Source organism: Danio rerio, chromosome 20, assembly GCF_052040795.2.
Source record: "Danio rerio strain M-AB ecotype USA chromosome 20, GRCz13ab, whole genome shotgun sequence".
In the NCBI taxonomy this organism is placed as follows: Eukaryota; Metazoa; Chordata; class Actinopteri; order Cypriniformes; family Danionidae; genus Danio; species Danio rerio.
The window spans coordinates 12,838,320-12,859,868 of NC_141040.1; the positions used below are offsets into that span (position 1 = coordinate 12,838,320).

Consider the following 21,549-nt stretch of genomic DNA (forward strand, 5'->3'; position numbering starts at 1 on the left):
CACAGTTTACTTAAAATGTAATCTTGTCCCAACTCATGCACATTTTACATCTCTTCAACAATCGTCTGAATGGTTGAAGCTGGAAGGAGGAGCTGTCCTTGCAGTTTTAGGTATAATAAACACATATTCCCAAGGAAAGACTTACTAAAATTCTGGGGCAATTCAGTAGTTTCAGGTGTTGTTACATCATTTGAAACAACACATTCATGACAGTGGATGAGGTGGATTTTATACTCTTTAAAGTGTGAAGTTAATATATATATTCAAAGTGTATGTATATAATCTGCTTGTAGACTTGCATACCATTAGAAGAATTACCTTGTAGACTTGCATACCATTAGAAGAATTACCATATCACAAGAACTGGATAAGTTATATAGTTACCAGGTTTGGGTCAGGGGTTAACCTAGGTGGAAATTGAGGTCAGGGGTTAACCTAGGTGGAATTTGTGTAATATATGGAGAACAAAGGAAAACAACGGATGTAAAAGGGTATTTAAATAAGGCCATAACATGAGTGAGTTAGAATTTTTCAGACAGAGATGCTACTGGGGGTCTCCTGAAAGTTCTCCTTTGTTGTCGACAATAAAGTATATTCTTCTGATATTCATAACCTCCAGACTGAGTTTGATTTAGTAAGAGAAGAACCAAGAAAACCACTACATTTGGCGTCCCTCTGGGTGGGCTGGAAAGGAGCAGGACTGGTGTTGCTGTGCATGCTGGACTGGAGAGAAAACACAAATATGTGGCCACAATAAAAAACGGTAAGCGATTTTATGCTTATTAGTTTGTGTTTTTTCTGCCAGGACCTGCTTGTACAGGTAAATACACTTGAACTGTTTCTCCAGCTTTAAAGAATTAAAAGTAAATGTAAAAAAGATATTAAAGAAAAAAGGGGTTTTGAATAACAGAAGAAAAAGAATTTGCATGCAAATGATCTGTGTTTTCCTAAGAGGGCCTTGATGGATAGGATAAACATTAACTAGTAACTGTTACTCAGATTTGGAAAATTATTAATGATATAAGATATGCATAGAGCATTTATAGGTTTTTAAGATAGAGTCTTCAATGTGTTGTGACAGTTAAGAGATTAAAGCAGAGTAAGGTATGCAAATGATCTGTGTTTTCCTAAGTGGGCCTTGATGGATAGGATAAACAATCACTAGTGACTGTTACCCAGATTTGGGAAATTAATAATGATGTAAGAAATGCATAGAGCATTTATAAGTTTTAAGAGAGAGTCCTTAATGTGTGGTAACAGTTAAGAGATTAAAGCAGATTAAAGTAGAGAGATGCGCGCTAAGACCTACGATACCGCTTTGTTAAATGAGATAAACAAAGGGCTGCATGGGTAGGCGAAAGCCTGTGGTTACCGCTCTAAGGTTAGAGGGCTGCTCGGACAGGTCACTCAAGAGGAGTGTAGTGTAGAGTATTTATTTAATTGAAGTGTTTGTGTATTTGCTGCTTCAGATTGTGGCAAAATAGTCCACATTGGTGGGCAGAGAAGACTGCCTTCCTCCTCCTTGAATGGAATGAGGATGGGGGGATGCAGCTCCTGTTACACTGAGTGGAGGAGAGGAGTGAATGAGAAGAGGAAAAGTAATAAGATTAGAAGTGTGAATGTGTTTAAAAGTATGTTTTCAATAAGGAGTAGGTTAAAATAATGATTATAGTATATTATAATACAAAAGGAGGGCTGCATATGTGTGGTGTGATTTAAAGAACAATAGGAATAGTGATTGATGCAGTTTAAGAGAAGAGATTATGATATAAAGAGAGGAGTCTCTTAAATTAAAACTAATGGAACATGTGCATTTAAAAAACACAGAGTAAAAAGCAGAAGAATAAACATTTTTCTGAAATTATCTTTGTGTTTTAAGTTTGAATATGTTAAAAAAAAGAAAAATAGGCAGAGTGAACTGAAATTACTGACATAGCAATGAGTGAAAGACAGTCTGCTCCAGGATGGGGGTAAGAGAGAGATTTATGGTGTCCATGTGTGAACAATAGATTGCCTATTTACAGCACTAGAGAAACAGAGAAGAGGAGAGTTAATGAGAGGAGATCAAACTATAGATGAAATAATGACATAGACATTAACATAATTTGGATAGAATATAAGTTATTACTGAGTAGATAAATTATAAAGTAGTATAGTAAGATAAATTAGATGAGGAAAAACTAATAATAGAGTTATATTATATAGAAGAGTTTGAAACTTTACTAATGAAAAAGAATAAATGAAGTCATAGTGATCAATATATATAGAGATAAAGGAAGTATAGAGTAAAAGAATGTATTAATAAACAAATAGATTTACTAAATAAGTATGAATAAATAACATATAAGTTAGTTCTTTGATTGAGAATAAAATAGAAAAAGAAAACTTGAAAAATAAATAGTGATTAATTGAAGATTTATTTATAAAATGTGTAACAAAATAAGCTTTAAAATGTATAAGAAAACCTAAGAGCTAAAAACTCAAATTACAGAAAGGAAAAAGAATAAAATAGAAACAGGAAAAAATAAGTCCACTGTTTCATAGATAAAATTAGATGTTTAAAATATGCTTACAATATAGGCACATTGAACAGATAAGATAAAAAGAAAAAAGCAGTAACAATTTAAAGAAATAATTGACTTTAGAGAATTTGATTGGATTTAAGGAAAAAAAAATGTTTTGTCATCTTTCTCAAAGTCAGCTATGTCATTTGTTTGTAGTAAAGTACAGTGATTCAGATGAAAATCATAGAAGCTAGGTAAATGTTAAAGAATGTGTTAGAGTGAGTTTAAAAGATTAATACATGTAAAAGTTTATGCAGTAAGAAGCTAAATTGATAAGTAAACATTGCAATTCAAAAATGAAAAATGCTTTTAGTAAATAAATATGTGAATTTAATTAATAATATTAACTTTGAGCTATAGCAGTAATGATTTTTAACAGTTATTCCAGATATTGGGCCACCATGTAATACTATTAAATTAAATCAGGTATGGAAAAACAGATATGGAAATAAAAATGCAATACTAAAATACGTGACAGAGAAAATAAAAGATAAGTTAATGACAAATGGCAAACAGAAGAAACATTTGATGCAAGCAGTGAGAAAATAGAAACTGAGTATAGAAAATGTTACGATGTAAAAATGACCGGTTAGTAAAGGAACACTAGCATAGATGAGGAGAAATGTAAAGTAAAGCATAATCTGAAGCTAAAGAAATTATTTAGAAGAACACTGAAGAAATAGAAAATTAAACATTTACATATGATAAAATGATTGTGAATTAGAGAAAAATAAACTGTTAAACCGTAAAAAGGAGAAAATAGATGAGAGGAGTCTCCATTTGATGAAAAAAAAATGGGAAAGAAGGAAAGACTTTTATGAGCTAAATTCCATATATTACTTAAGAGGACATAGGGATGGACTTTGGGGGACTGTGGTCTCTTACCTACTAGACATCTCTGAGTGCACTGGCAAATGGAAAAGGTGTTTGAAAAACACAATGGACAAACTGTTGGCTGTGGACATTTGTGAAAGCAGTGAGGCAGACACTGCATGCCCAGGAATTACTGAGGACTGGAAAGGCTACTTATGTTCAGAGACACTAAAAAGAGGCAAACAAGCTAATGATGAACTGATCAAAGAGAAAAAGCGCTCCACCAGAACTTTACAACAGCTCAATGAAAGAAGCCAGCACTAAGAAAGAAGGGGGAAACACTGTGCCCTGATATGGACACCACAGAAAAGACTACACCAATCTATGAACCAGTTGTCTTCTCAGGGTGTGAGGAGGGGGAGTCTGGCAGTCCATCTCAAAGCAGTCGACCTATAGTCCAAATTGAGTACAATGTGACCACTCAGAGGGCAAAATAAGAGCAAAAGTGTAGCTACCCATTCTTGTATCAAATCAGACTCCTATCAATATGATAAAAAGAACAGTATCATGTAAACTGTAAGAAAAGTCTTAGATTATAATGTACGATGAAACTTTAAATGTGGAATGTTGAAATGATAACTTATGAAGAATGTTAAATTATTTTGGTTCATTTTCATAGGTTAACTCGTAGAGATTATTGAACATAGGAGGATAAATTATAATGCATGGTGGTGATAAAAAAGGTAATAAAAGACAGTTTTTGATAACTAAAAAAAAATAATTTGGGTTAGAAGTTGATGGAGTTAAGTATTTAAGTTAAAATTAGGGAAAACTTAAAATTATGTCAGAAATTAAGACAGAAAAGTGATTTATACTTGAAGAAAAAAAAAAAAAAAGTTAAATTAACTTACAGTGTTGATCAGGTCAAAAAGTAACAATTCTAAATGTACTAAAATAATATTTGAAAGAGAAAAGTGTTTAAAAACAGAAAATAGGTTGTTTTACATATGTGAAGAAATAATTAAAAGCAAAAAAAAAAAATTAAGGACTAAAGATGAATAATCAGATCAGATAGAGAGGAACCTATAAAGAACTCCAGTGATTTTTCAGTCAACTGATAAAAAATTACAACAAAAGTTTATGAATAACCAGTTTGATGTGAGAGCAGGAAGGAATTAGGAGCTGAAAATGCTGAAAAGCGAAAAATGGTATAATATACAATTATTAAGGGTAAGTGTCAAATTTTAATAATGATTAACGTTCAGGACATAAAGGTAGACAAAATTAAACAGCATAGGGAGGATTAATTAAAATTAAACCAGATGCAGGTTTGCTATGCTAGAATAGGCATTATTGAAACTTTTGAGAACATAGCAATAAGAGAAATACTTAGATATGTTATGGCATTTCTAATTAAAGTCAATTTCAATTCGGTTGTGATTGTGTAGGTGACTAATAAAATGGATTTTATTTTAATTTGATTAAAATTTAATTTTTGATGATGGCATTAGTCAAAACAGGCAAAATTAGATGTTGTAAAGTTTATGACTTAAGAACAATCAGTGATAGAGAATTTCTCAGCAGAGGTTCATAACACACACTGTATTTAAATGTTTTCCTTTGGAGGTCAAATATTTTAAAGTAATTGATTTCTGTTCAGGTAATTATCAGAGGAGGGTAGACACTTGGTTACACTTAAAGTAAATAGGCTGATTTACATAGTTACATACGTTAGAATGCATAAAAGAATTTAGAATATTTCGTGATGGATATTGTAAAGTGTAGGATTTAGTTATCTGCAGGTACATCTAGCTCAAGCTAAGTAAAAGACAGAAATAAAACTTTTTAGGGATGAGGGTTTAGTGTTAACAAGATTCTGTATCTATTCTAGATGCAATAATAACTGTTAAGCTGATAAATAAAAAATAGATTTGACATTAAAGAAAATAGGGTAGCAGGTCTAATAATAGTATAGAGTCACAACCTTAATTAGATTATAGTACAAATAAACAACGTACTAGTCTTTATGAACAAAGGGAAGCAAAAAAGATAGGTATGATTTTTGTAATAGGAAGTACAGATTGTTGATACAACAGCATTTCTAGATATTGTCATTGGTGATGTACATGGATTGAATCAAGGGTGAAGTGATAAGGAAAATTAAGCAGCAAGCAAAATGATTTGAAAAAAGTGATCGCCTTTTTGAATGCAGTGATTAGTGAATTGTTGTACACATGTGACATCTGTGCAAAGTAGAATGTGAGTAAAAGATCAGCAATAGGTCTAATGGATTATTCAAGAACTTCATTGTAGATGTTGTGAAATGATAAAATTAGCTTAGGGCAAGAGATACAAGCTTTTGGGCATGATAGTTGTGGTAGATTAGTGAAGGTAATTCCATCAGCAGAGCAGGGAAGAATAAACAGTTATTACATTTAAGACAAGAGAAGTCTCAGATTTGCAATACCTTCAGAAATAAGTTTAATGTGTCTGCATTTAAAAATAAATTAGAGTAATTAAAGTCAATTAAAGTGAATAAAGGGAATTAAGTAGATAAATAAGTGGATATATGACTCAGTGAATAGATAATTAAATGTATTGATAAAGTATTGGAAAAAAAAAAATTGAGCAATTACACATAATTGTAAGGAATGATTGAAAGAGCTGAAGATGATCCTTCAAGGCCTAGTTTAACAAGATGTGTTAAAATAATATACCTTTTGCATTAATAAGTGATTGCATGAAAACTGACAGAAACAAGCAACTAACATTGCATGAAATACTATTGGGTCGACCCTTGCATGTAATCTCGTATTTAACCTTGTGGAATGTTTGGAGAACATTTCTAATGCATTGGAAAGAGGTTTGGTCTTTTATGAGGAAACTAACTGCCATGTGCAAAGCGATATCTGTACAGGAAACCAGAAAGGACCAGAAGCAGGAGATTAATCCGGTGATCGAGTATATCTGAGGTGCTCTGGAGAAAGTGGAGTGAAGTCAGGAGAAATGGACCTTATGCCAAGGTTACCAAAGGGGATGCCATCAACTGGATACCATCTGGACCACAGCACAAGACAGCCAAAGGAAAAAGCTCCAGCAAGAGAAAGCTAACGGGAAACAGAGGAGGCAGAAAATCCCAAAGCTCAAACCAACGAATTGCAAAGTGTGGCAGAAGCAGTTCATCAGAACAGTTAAAAGAGTAATTCTGATTATATACCTGAGTGAGAAATACAGAAGGTGCCACAAGTTCAAGTGATGATAATCACCACAACTTCAGGTTATAGACTCTCAACATAAAGTCTCTAGCAACACTTTTTAAGGCTAGAACAAAACAAAGAATGCTCGCAAGTATGTGCCAGATTTAGGGTAAAAAAGATGAACTAGTGCTAAAAATTTTTATAGTTTAGATAAAGAAGAGGATGATGAAGAGGATCCATGCCTTGGGTGCTAAGTGCTAGTAACCTCTACCCCAAAACGGCGGCTCTCTACGATACGCAAAGTATCTGGGCTGAAGATCAACGTATTCTACTGATTATGTTTTGTGGGTGTTAGATTAGAATATTGTGTTGTGACCCTAGATTGGGAGATTGTGCATGTTTATTTTTTGTTTTAGTTTTATTTTTTACTGTATGTTAAATAATCATGACCACCAGAAGCAAATAGATAACTAATTGTATGCTTAAAATACTACTTTTATGATTATATCAACAAAATAGAATCAAGTCTTTTACTGTGTCCTCGTCAAAACAGGACACAGAGGTTTGGCGTGATTCTATTCCAAAGTGCAATTACATGATTTGGTCATTTGTAATAATACTGTGACATATATTTGTCATTAGGTAATATGGCTGAGGGCTAGATCATAGAGTTGCACTATGGGCCAAAAGCAAGACTATTAAGACTTAAAGTCTTAAGAGGAGGGATTATATGAGGTGGATTTTATACTCTTTAAAGTGTGAAGTTAATATATATATTCAAAGTGTATGTATATAATCTGCTTGTAGACTTGCATACCATTAGAAGAATTACCTTGTAGACTTGCATACCATTAGAAGAATTACCATATCACAAGAACTGGATAAGTTATATAGTTACCAGGTTTGGGTCAGGGGTTAACCTAGGTGGAAATTGAGGTCAGGGGTTAACCTAGGTGGAATTTGTGTAATATATGGAGAACAAAGGAAAACAACGGATGTAAAAGGGTATTTAAATAAGGCCATAACATGAGTGAGTTAGAATTTTTCAGACAGAGATGCTACTGGGGGTCTCCTGAAAGTTCTCCTTTGTTGTCGACAATAAAGTATATTCTTCTGATATTCATAACCTCCAGACTGAGTTTGATTTAGTAAGAGAAGAACCAAGAAAACCACTACATGGACAACTGAGAAACAGTTTCCCTGTAAATGTCACTTAACTTACAGTATTATTTGAGGCAGCTCCATGCTTCCTGGACATGTGAGATGTGAAAGACGATTTAATTGTAAAAGTATTTTTGCAACCCGTTATTGGAAAAGCCACAGGTCGGCCTTCTGCTATGTGCTCTTTTAAGTGGCATATTAAGTCTTCAGCCGTGTTAAACGTGAGGTCACACAACGAAATTTTGAAATTTAAAATCTGCAACTGCTTTAGCACTAACGGTTGATGCAGACTCATTGTGAAATGTGCTTTAAATGCAGCGTAAGAGCAAAATGTTCGCTTACAGCCAGCACTAACATTTTTGAAAAAGCAATGGGGTTCGTTTCTGTGAACTTTACAACACATAGCCTCTCAGTGTTTTTTTTTTCTCATAGCCTCTCAGTGTCTCGAAGGTTTTGTTGCAAAAATTACACGTAGTTAATCATCTTTAGACTTCGAACAAAAACATTTTTTTTTCAGCTTTACGTTAGTCAGACGATAGACAAGGAGCCGAGTTACCTTTGCATTGTGCCACTCATTATTATTTCGACGACCGTGCAATACCCCAAATAATATCCTCTTCCTTTTTGCAGGTGCTTGTATGATAAAGCGTTTAAAGTACAAAGTAAACGAACTTTTCACTAAACTTACCACAGTGCCTCAGTAGTTAGAAATGTTGCCAGACGTCATCCACAGCTTCATTCGCGGGCCGGACAGATGGAGCGCGCGCACTCAATATAAACGTCTGTAAAAGGGCTGCTCCCGCAAGAATCAGATAGCCGATTATTCATTGGACAAGGCAGAACAGAGATTGAAATTCAAACGCAGACGTTAATTTATCAAAAGCATACATTTTAAATATAAACACATCGCTGTCACATTTTAAATAGCTACAAGACATGCGTACATTAAATTATTGTTTTAAAAAATATATATAGGCCTATGTTGTTAAAAACAGTGGATTAACAATTACATTTTACATAGTGTTCAAAAATAAAGGACCCTTAGGAACAAATAACCCTTATCTTTCCATAGGCCAACATTAAATATGATAATAAGCAATAAAGCCTAATATTAAAATAGCTTATATACCATTAGGACAATTCTGAAAAGACACATTGCCTTTTAAAACCCATCATTTAAAACTTGTAAATATGTAATGATATAGGATAACATGATTTGTTTGGTTATTTTGTGATTGTTATACTTGCTTACACATGCTTTTTTATCTGTAATAGGATGATTTTTGTTTGTTTAGTATCATTTTGTAATTTTTACAGCAGCTTTCAGTATTACTTGTTTGCACTATTCAAATAACAGTGATCAGTAAATTTTACAAATAAACATTGTTTTTGATACACATTCTTACAGTACAATTAACAGTTTAATTTGGTTCAACGTTTTACAACTGTATTTTTATTTTTTACAAAACCATACTGTAAATTTAACACTGTTTCATTGTTTTTCTATTTACAAAATTTAGATGTCACAATTTTACAGAATTTCACTGTTATTTTCACAAACATTTTTTACAGTGTGTGTGTCAATTTACTTTTTGCTTTATAATCCCCCTCATGTTTTCAGTCCTTTGCCAGTTCGTCGTCGATAGTTCCCTGTCCTGTTGTGTCTAGCCCTGCCTTGTCCTGCCAGTCCAGTCCAGTCAAGTTTGTTCGTTTATTTGTTTTATTAGAGTTTTCCCCCTCAGGCTTGTTTGTTTTGCCTTTTTGTTTTTATTTTATTATTAATAAAAACCCATTATTGCTGCACCTGAGTCCTCGCTTCTTTTCCTCTCACCCGACCGTGACACTTTTCTTGCAGTTCCCGGATGTAATGTTGAATTTTAACAGTCGAATTTGAGCCACTGAATTTATGGAAGCGAATATTTGAACTGAAATAAAATGAACTGAAAATGACCTTTTGAATATTATACATTGTATTTTTAAAGGGTATTAAATATTTTGTAAGTAAAACCTGGAAATTGAATATGAATTATTGAATTTTTAAGTATGAAAACGTGTTTGAAATATTTTTCATTGAATAATTCACAGCTTAAATAAACAGCTATGTTGAATTTCAGGACCTAAAAATACAAACCCTGGAATTCAACTCATTAAAATGCAAGAACTTGTCAGGGTAGGTGAGGGGAAATGGGGTGAGTACTCAGATGCAGCAATAATGGGTTTTTTATTAATATTAAAATGAAAACAAAAAGGCAAAACAAAGAACCCCGAGGGGGAAAAACTCTAATGAAACAAATAAAAGAACAAACAAACTTGACTGGCTGGACAAGACAGGGCTGGACACAACAGGACAGGAAACTTTCGACGACGAACTGGCAAAGGACTGAAAACATGAGGGGTATTATAAAGCAAAAAGTAAATTGACACACAGGTGAACACAATTAACTAATAATGGGTTAACAAGGAGGGTGGGACTAGACAATAGACGGGAGAGCGCATGACACAGAGAGACAATACAAGCCATGCGCTCACATAACACAACACTGAAGCACACGACAAAAGCACGTGACCACAATTTAAACACCGAGCCACGTGCTTTGACAAAAGACGCAAGACACGAGCACACGATGAATGAAAGCACTCGCCGTGCGCTCACACACGCAGCGTGCATGCCTTATCCCAGCGCCGACCAAAACCGAAACCAACAAGACTGAGACGCTGGGAATGAAACACCACGCTGCTGACAAACGAAAACACAAACACGAGTACAAAAGCACACGTCTGAGGGACGCAGAGCGCGCGCGCGGCCACGTCAAGCAGAAGCGCGCACACTCTGCGTACACCCACGACGGCGCGCGCGCACACAGAAACAGAAACAGGACCAGACATGAGTAGTGTCAAAGCTCTGCCACCAAAACAAGAATTTACAAGACCAAAGTGGCAGAACCCTGACACTAGCCCCCCCCAAAAGGGACGCCACCTGGGGGGGGTGGAGGGAAGCCAAGCCGGACTCAACAAGACAAACAAGGGAGGGATGGGAGGGCTAGACCAGGGAGGATCAGGAGGGACAGTCCAGGGTGGATTCAGTGGGTCGGGGGCCCCGGCAGGGAGCCAGGGTGGAGCCGAAGGGTCCGTCCAGGGTGCAGGGAGGAAACACCAGGGAGGAGCAGGAGGGACGACCCAGGGAGAGTCTATCAGGAGAGACAAAGCAGGAGGTCGGTGGGGAGCCGGCTGGGCTGGAGGCCTGTGTGGAGCCGGCTGGGCTAGAAGCGGCTGGGCTGAAGCCGGCAGGGCTGGAGACCAGAGGGGAGCCGGCAGGGCTGGAGACCAGAGGGGAGCCGGCAAGGCTGGAAACCAGAGGGGAGCCGGCAGAGCAGGGAGCTGGGCTGGGACCGGCAGGGCTAGACGTCTGGTAGGTTCCGGCAGGGCAAGGAGCCATGCTGGGGCCGGCAGGGCTAGACGTCTGGTAGGTGCCGGCAGGGAAAGACATCTGGTAGGTGCCGGCAGGGCAAGGTGCCGGGCTGGAGCCGGCTGGGCAAGACGTCTGGGTGGTGCCGGCAGGGCACGGAGCCGGGGTGGGGCCGGCAGGGCTTGACGTCTGGGTGGTGCCGGCAGGGAAAGACGTCTGGGTGGTGCCGGCAGGGAAAGACGTCTGGGTGGTGCCGGCAGGGAAAGACGTCTGGGTGGTGCCGGCAGGGAAAGACGTCTGGGTGGTGTCGACAGGGCAAGGAGCCGGGCTGAAGCCGGCACTGAGCTGCGCTCAGGGGCTGAAGCCGACACTGGAGGGCGCTCAGGGGCTGGAGCCGACACTGGAGGGCGCTCAGGGGCTGGAGCCGACACTGGAGGGCGCTCAGGGGCTGGAGCCGACACTGGAGGGCGCTCAGGGGCTGGAGCCGACACTGGAGGGCGCTCAGGGGCTGGAGCCGACACTGGAGGGCGCTCAGGGGCTGGAGCCGTTGTGGTGGAGGAGCCCTTTCTCCTCCGACGCTTCCTTGGTCTGGGTGGCGGGAAGCTGGCCACCTCTTCAGACACTGCAGTATACTCCACTGCCTGCAGGACTGGTGCAGTGTCTGTTGCGGGTGCCTCAGTAAGTGATGCTGCAGCCAGGATGGTAACTGAAAGGGCTGCAGCAGGTTCAGTCACCTCTGGGTGGGCGACAGGTAAGGCAGACCCGGTCTTCCTCCTCCTCCGCCGTTTCTGGGTCATTGGAAGACTGGGGCCCCCACTGACTGCAGATGGATATGTCAAGCAGTCAGTGGGCTGGCGCTTTGTGCGGAGTTGGTGGAGCTTAAACACAAAGCAGGGACTCCAGCCTCTCCATCTCCACAGGGCTGAGGGGCTCCGTTAGGCAGATGTTAAATGCCTCCTTGAGGTCCAGGTTATCCTCATACTCAAGGCCATCCACTACAGCAAGGAAGTCGTGGGCGAAATTTCTGATGTCCACCTCTCCTTGCTGCAGGGAGATTTCCTGGACAACCTGAAGCAGCTGGTGTTTGACAGAGCCCCCAAGAAAAGGATATGGAAAGAGGAAGCTACCCATTTTTCTGCTGAGTCCTCTTTTTTGGCCAGTTCATACTGTCAGGGTAGGTGAGGGGAAATGGGGCGAGGACTCAGATGCAGCAATAATGGGTTTTTTATTAATAATAAAATGAAAACAAAAAGGCAAAACTCTAATGAAACAAATAAAAGAACAAACAAACTTGACTGGCTGGACAAGACAGGGCTGGACACAACAGGACAGGAAACTTTCGACGACGAACTGGCAAAGGACTGAAAACATGAGGGGTATTATAAAGCAAAAAGTAAATTGACACACAGGTGAACACAATTAACTAATAATGGGTCAACAAGGAGGGTGGGACTAGATAATAGACGGGAGAGCGCATGACACAGAGAGACAATACAAGCCATGCGCTCACATAACACAACACTGAAGCACACGACAAAAGCACGTGACCACAATGTAAACACCGAGCCACGTGCTTTGACAAAAGACGCAAGACACGAGCACACGATGAATGAAAGCACTCGCCGTGCGCTCACACACGCAGCGTGCATGCTTCATCCCAGCGCCGACCAAAACCGAAACCAACAAGACTGAGATGCTGGGAATAAAACACCACGCTGCTGACAAACGAAAACACAAACACGAGTACAAGAGCGCACGCGTCTGAGGGACGCAGAGCGCGCGCGCGGCCGCGTCAAGCAGAAGCGCGCACACTCTGCGTACACCCACGACGGCGCGCGCGCACACAGAAACAGAAACAGGACCAGACATGAGTAGTGTCAAAGCTCTGCCACCAAAACAAGAATTTACAAGACCAAATTGGCAGAACCCTGACAGAACTTGTTAATACTTTGTATTATTTTTTTCAGTTTGTGCTATCAACATGCTTTTTAATTCAAGACTTTTGGCATTGATTTTGTTCCATACCGGTGTCCCTGCAGGGTTTAGCTCCTTCTTGCCTCAACCGACCTGCGTCAAACGCGCCAAACGCTCAATTCGGCCCTCGCCATTCGCGTGTATCGCGCCTAGGGTTGTAACAATATACCGGTATGACGGTCTACCACGATTTGAACGTGCACGATTATCATACCATGAACAATTGCATATAAACGGTTTTAACCCTTAAAGACCGAGACAAATAAGTAATGCTCTTAAATGTTTAATAACTTTTGATCCGCTGAACCGATTCATACAATTCAAAGATTGGCATAAAGAAGAGAATCTCAGCTTTCCAGTGCTGACTTTCAGAGGCTCCGGAATCAGTGCGGTTACGTCATCAAAATTTGACAACGCTGATTTGACAAAGAAACGCTCGTCACTGTGTCTCCGGACAAACCAGACATGATACATTGATGCATTGTCCTTCCTCTATGCCCAGATTGGTTCAAACTCGCTATATCACAACCAATAAGCATAGGTTTCGCTTTTGTTTGTGGACCAACAATGAGCTTTTTGAACAACACGGAATGAGAGATAGGCATACATTTATGCGCGGCTAAATAAAACGCAAAAAAAAAAGTTTTGCATGAAATAATTCTCATACTAAGTACTTTTGCATGCACAGCAGCACAGAAACATGACAAAACAGTGACACAGCAAAGACGAACTGCTGCTCTTGCTGTTTTCAAAAGACATTGCAGACAACCATATCTAAATCCATATCTACAGACAACCATATCCATGCTGGCACATAAAACCTAAGGATGTTCCATATTGAATCTAGTTTCGTTATGTAACTATTTATAGTATAGTAAATATTTATATCTATTTTTTTACTGAGGATTTGCACCATGTTTATTTGGACTTTATTTGGACTTTGACACATTATTTCTTATTTTCTTATTTTTTTATTTGTTCATTGTAAGTGGTGTTGTTTATAGTAACTGAAAATATATTATTTGGAAAAAGTCAAATTTGCTTCACTGTTCTAATTTTTTGTAACATTTGTAACATACCGTATACCGCGAAACCGTCAAACCGTGGTATTGTTTTAGACTATTATCATACCGTAAAAAATTCATACCGTTACAACCCTAATCGCGCCGCAGGATGTCTATTCGCGCGTTTGCATTGACTTAACATGTAAATCACTTGCGCTTGACGCGTGTTCCGCGTCTGGTGTGAACGCAGCATTACGCCTGTTTCACAACGCAAGCGTTAGCGGCGCGTGAGCAGCGTGTGTGTTTTCGGCGTCCATGTTAACAGATTAGAGCTTTCATACCGCACGCAGCAGCAGTGCGTCAGAGCGAGGCGTGAGCGTCGCCAAAGCAGCTGTGCAGCGATAGTTTCGGCGCTGGGTCTATTTTTGACGCGCTGCTCACGCTCAATTAAATTGACAGTGCATTGATAATGACCAAAACACATTGAATGACAGTAAAAAGTAGCTACACAACCAAATGTAAAACTATTTTAGTATCAGTTTTGCTTAAGTTGCACACTAGTGTTGTAGGAGAGGGGAAATAGAATATATACGGGATTTGTAGTCCATAGCGAAGTGTATTGTGGGTAGTGTAGTTCGACACGCATGCTGGATTATGTGAGCTTGCTGTGTTCTGTGCAGCTGAGCAGAGAAAGAAAGTTTTAATCGGCTTTGTTTTATGTTCACTCGAGTTATTCCTACCGGGAGCTGTTTGCACTGTGAATCTGACAACATGAAAATAAGTAAAAGAATGGCATGCATTGGTTACTTTTGTCCGTCTCATCCTCTGCACGAGCATGAATTAACGAGCTGTTATTCTGCCGCTGGACATCACTGAAGCGGAGAAAGTAACACTAGTTTGATCATGTATAAATATCATTATAGCTATGTTGTATAAATATTATTATAACTAGGTCTACAGCAACCTGATAATCAAAAAACAAATGACATGATATCACAGGCGATTGTCTTCTGACTGTAGACACTTCTCATATAAGTTAGCTTGAGAAGCATACAAAATTTGTAAAATAAACATTTGCAGGTTAAAGAAACAGCATAGGAGGGGCCTTGGTGCAGATGAAAAGTTTAAAAAGTGTATTTGTATACAGAGAGACATGGGTAACTAGATAGAATAGACAGAGATAGGTTGATCTCTGCAGCAGCTGCCGAAGAGCTGCGTGCTGCAGACGCAGCTGGTGTGAAAGGCAAACGCCTGCATGCTGCTACTGCTCGACATACGCGCTGCTCACGCTCCGCTCACGCGCCTCTGACGCTTGCGGTGTGAAACAGGCGTTAGAAGAAAACTAAATACCTGTAACCATTACCATCCATAGTATGCAAATACACTAGTGTTTGGGTGTTCTTTGTTTGTCTGAAGTAATTAGTCCAATGAAATGTGTATATTTTTGATACAAAGTGTAAAGCTGATCGGTCAGTTATTGTCATGTGACTCGTGGTTTTCAACGAGGTGCGCCTGGAAAATGCGAGCATGCACAATATGCGCTTCCAATATGAGCATGCAAGCCGCACGCCTCTATTGAAAACAACTAGGGGTGTAACGATTTATCGTTGTATGATTTGTTGCGATGCAAAAATGTCACAATATGCATCGTGGCGTTATGACGATTTGATTACGATATGACGTCCGTTTTCTCTTATTAGTTGTGCTGTTTGCACGTGAGCTACGTTCCACCTGCTGTCGCACGTTAGTTCAGATTGCAGCAGCAGTAATGTTAGCAGACCAAGATGAGTGGAGCTGAAATAGAGGATGGCCAATCCTCTCAAAATCAGACGTCTGGCAACATTTCGGTTGTACAGTCATTGCTTTAGACTCGTCCGCTTTTTGACACGCATACTGGGTCAAACATCCTAAGTTTTAAAGTCTTCACAGTGATTTACATACTTTGCACAGCGACATGAATACCTCCTAATGGTGTTGAAAGAGTCACATACTGTATTTATAAGGTACAATTCACCCTAAAATATCATTCTGTCTTCATAATGATGTATTGGCGGCGGCAAAATCACACATGACGTGAGCTGACGGTGAGCTGTTACTACAGAGGGCGGACTTTGATAGAGGCGCGCGTATGGCAAGCCGTTTTAGCATTTAAACCTTTGTTCTGACAATCCATAAATATATTTAGAGATATCTCTAATTATATTTTGACTAGTCATAATTATAATTCGATTAGTCAGAATGACAATTAGAGATATCTGCAATTACAATTGTACTAGTACGAAATCAGATTGGAGATATTTGCAAATATATTATGACTAGTCATATTCCTCCATTGACTTCCATTGAAAACTATTTGCAGATATCTCTAAATGAGTTTTGACTAGTCACAATTGTAATTATCTCTAAGTTAAATGAATTTAATTAAATATGAATTAAATATATTTATGGATAGTCAGATTACCTCGAAATGTGGATTTTTTTTTGCACACACAAAAAACGCAAGTGACCAAGCAAAGCCTTAAGCTCTTACTGTTAAATTCAATTGAATAGAAAGCTTTTTTTTTTTTTGCACCTTTACTTAAATTGTTCCTTAATTTTGTCTCTGTCATTTCAATAATATTTTTAAGAAGTTTTTTAATTGTTTTATTTTCCAGAGACAGGCCTGTTTAATTTATTTTCTTAAAGAAGGTTCAGTTTAACAAGTTGAAACAAAAGAAATACATAAAAAAATAGTTTACTTGGTAAAATTTGCATTTCAGTTTAATTTTCAATTTTTATTCTAAATATCGTGATACAAATTGAATCGTGAACATTATATCGTGATACACATCGTATCGTGAGCTGAGTGTATCGTTACACCCCTAAAACAACGAATCTGCACGCACACACGCAGACACAATATGTGAACAGCCTCATTCTCTCAACATTCAGAAGATACCTTCACCTCCTATCTTGCACAAAAATCCAATTTAGCCTCTTTAGGCTGAGTTGGGCTGCAGTGTTTTGGGCACTGGTGTCCTCCTTGGCGACAAATATTATCATAGAATGTTTTATGTTAAAGGGCTTGAACAAGTTGCTGGTCGAGTTAAAAGCAGTCACAAGTTCTTTAGAGACTAGACTTGACTGGGCGATAGTACAAAAAAGAACATTTTTACTATATCTTTTAAAATCAATAATTATTAAATATTTTTAGCAATATATTTAGCACTATTAGGATTTATTTTTTGTAACAACTTTATTTTAATTTACCAACATTACTAAGGCAAATACTTTTAATAGTCAAAAATATTTAAACAAAAATATGATCTGATCTCTTTAATAAAATAAACATAGCTGAAAAGAAAAGGAATAAATGAATGAAACAAAAGAGACTCGATAAATAAACTTGATAAATAAAATGTTGCAAAGTGTGTGCAATGGTAAAGGTAGATCAACATCTGTAAGATGTGAATAATGATACAGTAAGCCTGCAAACTCTGTAAACAAAACAAATTATACTAATTAGATCTGAGCTTTCAGGTAAAGGAACCAGCCATCATATCAACATATTAAAAAACATACTGCAACATACAAATTGTGAAGTTGAATGAATGCATTACCCCTGTGCTAAAAATCTTTCAGATGAGGGGCTAGTGGTTGGATGCATAAGAAAAGAAACTAAAAAGCTGTTCTGGTGACATCCTTTTATATTTACAATCTCCTCACTGCTGCTATACGGCACTCATTTTCGCATGATTTGTAATTCTGACTTCGAGTGACAAGCGGGAGTGAATTCTTTGTGTTTGTCTGAGGTATTTAGTCTGCCGTTATTCCTGAAATGTGTATATTCCATACAAATTGTGAATCAGTTCTAAAGGTGTCACGATCCTCCAAATCCTCGATTCGATTACATTTTCGATTCTAAAGTCACGGTTCGATTCGATTTTTGATTATGAATAATTCATTAATTAATAACGAATTAATTATTTGTAGCCTACCGTTTAAACTACCTGACCAGCATGGTCTTTGTTTTACCCATAAACAAATCATACAGTGAATGAATAAAGGCAAGTTACACACAATTACCACCTGTCAATCTCTTTTTCTGCGGGACTCGTGAATAGGCAGTGATCTGTGTCCTTATAATGGTGTTGGTAAAAAAAGGTGCACAACCAACAGGAACCAGCCAACAGTATCTGTGGTGTTCGCTAAAATGACTAAGTACAAGTGAGTGAAAGATTGAAGCAGTCTATTGATCCTCTGACTGCCTGGACCCGCCGTCTCGAGCACATGAATGTGTGTGCGTCTGTGTGTGTGGTCACGTGATGTGCGTTTTCAGTGGTAGTGAGGAAGGAGGGCTGCTCAGAAATGCTACACACCACTGTGGATGTCAAATCCTTGTTGTTCTAAAATGCCATTTAAAAACAAAGACATATTAGTGTAAACAGGGCCTGAGTGTATACTTTTCGTGAGCGGATTTGCAATGGGGGTGAGGATCGCGATGCCGGTGTTGTCTATTCGACGAACCCTAATACGTACATAGCAGAGCTTGCAAACTGTTTTTTTTTTTGTCGACAACACGAATGTTGTCAACATAACTCTCTGGAAATCCAAAATGCTTCCACACCGGCGACTTCATTGAAAGAGAAGAGAGGGTTTAAGCTCTGTCAATGGGTCTCCTGCGTCTGCAGTTTAACAAGCACTTCAACAAGCGTGTTTTTTCCCACTTGGCAAGCCGATTCAATAATAGAAATTGAGCATAAATTTCGATCGATTTCGATTTAGAATCGAAATTGTGACACCCTTAATCATTTCTAGCGCTCTGGGCATTCTGAAAAGTTTAGATGTTTTTCATCTAGATGTACCTGGAAAATACGTGCGTGCAGCTTACACACCATGTGCACATCGCTTCCATGTGCTCGCTCTCAGCAGTCACGTTTTAATAAAACTATAAACACTTCATACCGAAACCACATACCAAACTTTTTTATTATCGATATTGACAATAGGGTTCAGTCAATAAATACCGATATCGATTTTATTGCCCAGCCCTACATAGACTGCATTTTACAGCAGTATTTTTGTTTTTACAATTAATGAAATCAAAGTAATGTCTGTATTTACACTTGAAGAAGCAACCACTCTTATCAGCATCTATTTCAGCTTGCTATCTTCCAGCATTTTAAAGGCGTATGCTTCTTAACTGACATTGCAGCTTTTTTTTCTTCTATAAACCATATTTGTAATGCAGGTAATGCAATTGAATTGACTTTAATTTTAATCAAATTAAACAAATGTAAAATGTAATTTGTTACATTACTGCTTTTCCCAAAAATGTAATTAGAATGCAGTAACGTGTCGCCAACTAATATTTTGATTGTGTACAGAAAATATAAAGCTTATTTCAAGCTGTTATTGACCCACTTTGCATTAATACTAAAGTGTTTTTTCTCTCTCCTGTGTTTTTATTTTTTATCAGGTGGCTGGGAATTCATCATGTGCCCCTGTGGAATTTTTACAGTTTACAGTCTCAAATGTAATCTTCGAGCTGAAAGCCCTCGAGACTTCGCCGATTTGCTCTTATTATGGCAGCATAACCCTAATGTCATCGTTTATGATTTTGAACAGGGTCTTGCCACTTACACAAGTCTGAGAGCATCAGAAAAGATGTTGATATCTCCATTTGAAGAACCCACTCAGGATAACATGAGCTGGAGAAGCAGGGACAGCTGAAAGTATCACTTCCTCGGTTGGAGGAAAAAAGACAATTGCAGAACCTCAAGGTCATCCAGTGACTCGTTTATCTGACCTTTATATACTTCATCAGGATAGCATCAGAAAAGAATATGCTCTGAGGAAATTCACGCTCATTCCCTTGCTGGATGGCATAGTTAGTGGTGAAACTGTAGAACAGCTGTTGGCTAAACTCAAGAAAAACGGCTATTTCTTGAACATATATCTGCCATTGATGTATCTGTTATAAATAAGGAACTTCTTTCACCGCTACAATAAAAACAAGGCCCAGAAAATGAGCACCAGATTGGCACAGAACTGTAAATCCAGTTTATTGGAGATTGATGAGTATGACCAGGCGGTGGCAGGTAAATTTGCATGTAAATGATAAAAAACATTTGAAATGAGGTGGAAAGAATTAATACAATTACAGGATTAGTTAATCCAAAAATGAAACTTCTGTTGTCAATACCTTAACCTCATGTCGTTTTGGTGTCCTGAAACCTTTGTTCGTCTTCGGGAACACAAATTAAGAAATTTTTAATAAAATCTTAAAACTGCTTCATCCTTCATATTTCTCGACTTTGTGTGCAGAAAAACACCAAAAACATCCTAAAAACAGACCATATGAATTCAGTGGTTCAATTGGAATATTATAAAGCTATGACAATACACACACATTCTCAAGAGCACTGGGTGTGTTGTGCTCAGGTGCACCCTTGACTTATTGCCTCGGATGCTTTGATGATATTACCTGTGTTATGTTTTAAACAGAGGAACTAAAGCATGGGATTTACATTTGTAAATGCGTGCCCTGTACTGACACTGAGGAGAAGAAAACCTTTTACTTTATATCTTAAGTAAAGTAACCTATTAAATTAACTACAGGCTTGCAAAAAAATTGACTTAATTTGTTTGTCATAGAAAATCCAGGAGAAACCAAGAATAAAGATGTAATTGATGACTCGATCCTGATGTATTTGTAGGAACTGAGCAGTAGTAAGTGTTGTAAGGTCCAGCCAGTTGGTCCAATGACGTTATCCAATGGTGGATGAAGGTTCACTGCATTTTCGTTTTTTCCAGTGCACAATGTTGATTTATATTAAACTTAACTCATATCTGACTCCAATTTTAGTATGAGGTGGTTTAGAATATTAATATATTTATCCTCGTTTTATCTGACTCCAATTATAAAACATTGAGAAGATTATTTTGTTTCCTTTCACATTATTTTAGATTATGATTGAATATTCTTTTGATTTGTTATTATACCTTATTCTCATTTACTCAGATTCCTATAGCATCTCGAGTCTTGCACCGGCCGGGTATACAATCTCTTAATACAAGCTTGTCAGTCTTGGTCATTAAACAGAGGCGATTAACCACTCTCCTAAAAAGGCAGAACCCTACTTACTCAATTTAGGAAATTTTTATGTGGTCCCCATAGATCTGTTATCTACTTAATCAAGACAAAGTATTTTAATAATAATCGCACAGGATTATAAGTTTGTAGATGAAGGCCTAAATATCCACATTTAAAGTAGTTTCAACAATATTTTGTTGTTCTAAATAGTTGGCCTTTTACAGTCCAAGTATACTTGAATTAATGCCAATTTGTTAGTCGGATCTCTAACAACATTGTATAGCGTGCCACGCTGCTCCGTCTAACATGTTTTAGTCCGTTACTAACCTGTACAGTGGCTTGTAGTGCTATGGAC

General features: G+C 38.1%; 1 long non-coding RNA gene across 2 annotated transcripts in view; it reads left to right on the plus strand.

Annotated features, from left to right (window-relative positions):
* LOC100536462 (uncharacterized) overlaps positions 1-20,397 on the plus strand; it is a 39,402-nt gene extending 19,005 nt beyond the window's left edge. Inside the window, exons 3-4 of one of the 2 annotated variants that reach the window (XR_015518192.1) lie at positions 19,578-19,634; positions 19,727-20,397. This is a non-coding gene — a long non-coding RNA (uncharacterized LOC100536462). The remainder of the gene's footprint in view (positions 1-19,577; positions 19,635-19,726) is intronic. The other variant, XR_015518193.1, reaches the window with a different exon arrangement.
* The last annotated feature ends 1,152 nt before the right edge of the window (positions 20,398-21,549 follow it).